The sequence below is a fragment of the Mustela nigripes genome, chromosome 3 (assembly GCF_022355385.1).
Source record: "Mustela nigripes isolate SB6536 chromosome 3, MUSNIG.SB6536, whole genome shotgun sequence".
Lineage (NCBI taxonomy): Eukaryota > Metazoa > Chordata > Mammalia > Carnivora > Mustelidae > Mustela > Mustela nigripes.
In genome coordinates, this window is record NC_081559.1 from 68,059,830 (window position 1) to 68,064,103 (window position 4,274).

Genomic DNA, 4,274 nt, shown 5'->3' on the forward strand with positions numbered 1-4,274 from the left:
AGAAAGAAAGAAAGAAAGAAAGAAAGAAAGAAAGAAAGAAAGAAAGAAAGAAAGTCAATTACTTAAATTCCTCTTTCTCCACAGCCTCATTTAACAGACAGGCCCATAGATGTCATGTAGGTCTTTACATTGTGTATATCCATAGCCTCGGGAATTGTCATGCAGAAAAGGTTCTTTCCTATAGCTGAAAGCTGTCTGCTTGGGAAACTCATCAGATGTAAGGTGATTATCTTGATTAATCCTTGGTTGTTTATTACTATTTTCAGCAACTATTTATTAAGTGCCTAATGTGTGCTGGGCACTTTTATAGATCTCATCTTCCCAACGGTTCTGAAAGATGGGATTTTTTTATCTAGAAAACTGAGGTGACCAATGTACTCAAGTTCACACAGGTAGCAAATGGTAGGATCAGATTTAAGACCCTGTTCTTGTGAGGTTTGGATGTCTGCACACTTTTCATAGCATCAGAGGTTCTTGGTTTTTTCCACTAAAGTTCTCCAAATGCAGAGGAAATCAATACATCCTGCCTGGGGTCTAGACCCTTTGTAGCTAGAAGTAGCCAGCAGCAAGCTCAAAATTTCTTTGAAGTCTCATGCTTTAATCTTTAAAATTTATGCAAATTTAGCTTTCTATTCCATAATATGAAAGTAAAAAAGTAATCCTTTAAACTACTTGACATAAAATAAAATTTAAGCTCCAGGAAGACCTTCTGTTAACCCCTCTCGTGTCCCCTTCTGCGCTGCTGGGTGCCACTCCAGGGATCCCCACACCTCGTTGGAGAAGGTCAGCATTGCACTGTGGTACGTCTCAGTTAAATTCTCTGAGAAACCTTCCAGGTATAGAGCAACCTGTTGCTTGGTCAATTCTCAATCACAGAAGTCTTTCTAACAGAGAGTAGAATCCTTATTCCTTTGTAGACAAATCCTAGATTGGTCTTTGTTGATTCTTCATGGAGATCTTTGAGTGACATCTGTCTGGCAAGAAGTTCAGGGATTAGACTTGTGATTTGTAAACTTTATTTTTTAGAAGCAAATGTCATCTTTCGGATGAATTTGCTCTTGGAACTCTAATTTATAAACCAGTTAGAAGGGAAGACACTCTAGTTGCCGTAGGGGCAGAGGTTCTGCGTGCATGGTGCCCTTGCCTGAGGGTCCACCATGAAGCCCAGAGTTCTGCCCAAGGAGCCTTGGACCTCATTCAGAGCACCCATTTTATGGATGGGGAGATTAAAGTCAGAGAGCTCAGAAGACTTGTCTGAGTTGACCCAGCTGACTAGGGACAAAGCCAGGAGTAGACCTTAAGAATGAAGTCTACCAAATTCTTCAAGGTCCCTTGAAGGCCCTTGTGGTTTTCTTGTCATGTGAACTGATTTCTTAACCACTCTAGAGGTCCTGGAGGGTTAGGGAATGGGAATGGTGAAGAGGCCTCCTGCCAGGGGCCTTCCACAGTGAGGAGAAGTATCTGTGGCAGCTAAAAGCCTAGCTCTTTCCCAGGTACATATTGGTGATATTTAAAAGGTTGAATGAGGCCATTTAAACTATTGATGTGTTAGGATGCATTGGGATGCAGGAAAGGGCTTTGCATGGAGAAGTCAACCAGGGCCCCAAGGAGGACATGGTCAAGGGACTCAGTCAGATCACTGCACGCCCCCTCAGCCCAGGTGTGGGAGGCATGTGGGAGTGACATTGCATAACCACCATGAAAATGTTCTGGGTCGCCTCTGAAAATCTGCTGACTCCAGTTAAAGCTGGCCTTGTGCTGACTTTCATATGGGAGCCTTGGTGAGTTCCTTTTGGTTTTATTCTATTTCTCAGAAAGCTTGGAGTGGCTTTTAAACTTTGATGAAGATATGAACCACTCCACAATCTAGTTTTACTAATCAGTCATCTCTCATTTTTCAATTAATCACTGTAGCACCAATAAACACTATTACAAAGCAGCCCAGTATCTAATCCCCCAATTCTCCCACTCTGGAGGATTTTATGGCCAAAGGGAATTATTCCCACCTCCATCATTCAAGAGAGAAGGGCTGTCTGCTCATTCTATTGCCATCATCATTCCGTGTTGCCGGGCCAACCACATTCTGATGATTGACACTGAATGCCACCTCGAGGCAATGCCACCAGTCCAGCCCCAGGCAGGCCACACAGTGGGTGATGGACAGGGACAACTAAGTCTCTCTCCCTCAGAGATCCTCAGCCACCTAGATCTCTTCCCCAGAGGCAGTCTTTGCTACAACTATCTTGTGTATGTGTCCAGAGATAGTCTATGCATTTACAAATCTTTATGAATATTCACATACACACATTGATTCTTTTGTCCCCACAGAATGGTAACCTACTCTACATATAGTGTGTGGTTTGCCTTTTTTAAAATGTCATGACATAATGTGGAGATCATTCCATGTCAGCAGGTAGTGCTCCTTCATCCACGGCTGCATAATTGTCCAACATCATCTCTTCATCTGGAAGTAGCCTGGGTGCCATCCACTTGTGGCCATTTGAGTTATCTCCTGTTTGATGTTGCTGTTGTTTTGTTTGCTGTTAGAGACAGATACGCATGTTGGCATGTGCATTCAGGTATTTCAGGAACCCCAAGGGAGGTTCTTTGCTCAGTCAAAGGGAACAGACATTAAATGTGATGGGGGATACTTGCAAATTACCTTCCACCAAGGTGGTCTCATTTTACACTCCCAGAAGCAATGTACGAGATAACCAGCTGTGTGTTAGTAAATTTTTGGATTTACTGGATTTGACAAGTGAGAAATGACTTTACATTATAGTTTTAATAAGCCTTTCTGTCATGAATGAGCTTCTGCATTTTTCATATGATGTATTCTTTTATAGACTGCTTTTTAACTGGCGTTTGGAAGAAGAGATACTGCCCAAAGATCAAGCAGTATGCAACTTATTTAGGAATCCCAATTATCTGATATCGGTTTTATTTCAGTTAGCTTATTTATCCTAATTAATATAGGATGCTCTGTATGGTGCTACATAAGAAATCAATTTTCCTGTTTTAGTGAATGTTTTCTTAAAACTGTCCCATCAATTTCAAATTTATAGGTATTAAATGTTTTTGAAAGATTTATTTATTATTATTATTATTTATTATTTATTTATTTATTTATTGTAGAGAGAAAGGGAGTGTGTGCATGCACATGTGTGCCCATGGTGGGGGGAGGGGCAAAGGACTAAGAGAATTCAGGCAGACTCCCTGCTGAGTGCAGAGCCCAATACAGGGCTCGATCCCACAACTCCGAGATTATGACTAAGCTGAAATCAAGCTTAACCGACTGAGCCAACCAAGCACCCTATTTATAGCTATTAAAATTTCAACACTGTTTTTGCAATCTCCCCTATACCAGAAGTTATTCTGCTGAAACATCAAATGGAAATTATGGAAATGTTACATTTCTTAGTTGTGATAGTCATATTGTAATTTTGTTTGGGGGAAAAAGAGTCTTTGCCTTTTAGAGATAACTACTGAAATATTTATGGAATAATCCCAGAAAGGGCAGGTGGATAGTAGTGTAGAGGGAAAAACATTTGGTCATGAGTTCATAATTTTTGAGGCTGGACATGAGGTAGGCCTTATTCTGCTTTTTTTTTTTAATTTTTTATTTTTTATAAACATATATTTTTATCCCCAGGGGTACAGGTCTGTGAATCGCCAGGTTTACACTCTTTACAGCACTCACCAAAGCACATACCCCCACAATGTCCATAATCCCACCCCCCTTCTCTCAACCCCCCTTCCCCCAGCAACCCTCAGTTTGTTTTGTAAGATGAAGAGTCACTTATGGTTTGTCTCCCTCCCAATCCCATCTTGTTCATTGATTCTTCTCCTACCCACTTAAGCCCCCATGTTGCATCACCACTTCCTCATATCAGGGAGATCATATGATAGTTGTCTTTCTCTGCTTGACTTATTTCGCTAAGCATGATATGCTCTAGTTCCATCCATGTTGTCACAAATGGCAAGATTTCATTTCTTTTGATGGCTGCATAGTATTCCATTGTGTATATATACCACATCTTCTTGATCCATTCATCTGTTGATGGACATCTAGGTTCTTTCCATAGTTTGGCTATTGTGGACATTGCTGCTATAAACATTCGGGTGCACGTGCCCCTTCGGATCACTACGTTTGTATCTTTAGGGTAAATACCCAGTAGTGCAATTGCTGGGTCATAGGGCAGTTCTATTTTCAACATTTTGAGGAACCTCCATGCTGTTTTCCAGAGTGGCTGCACCAGCTTGCATTCCCACCA

General features: G+C 41.2%; 1 protein-coding gene and 1 long non-coding RNA gene across 7 annotated transcripts in view; one reads left to right on the forward strand and one right to left on the reverse strand.

The window, feature by feature from the left end:
* RAPGEF4 (Rap guanine nucleotide exchange factor 4) overlaps positions 1-4,274 on the forward strand; it is a 288,407-nt gene that overhangs the window by 158,424 nt on the left and 125,709 nt on the right. The window lies entirely within an intron of this gene.
* Positions 584-4,274, reverse strand: part of LOC132013839 (uncharacterized) — a 27,930-nt gene continuing 24,239 nt past the window's right edge. The window contains exon 3 of the long non-coding RNA XR_009403122.1: positions 584-974. This is a non-coding gene — a long non-coding RNA (uncharacterized LOC132013839). The remainder of the gene's footprint in view (positions 975-4,274) is intronic.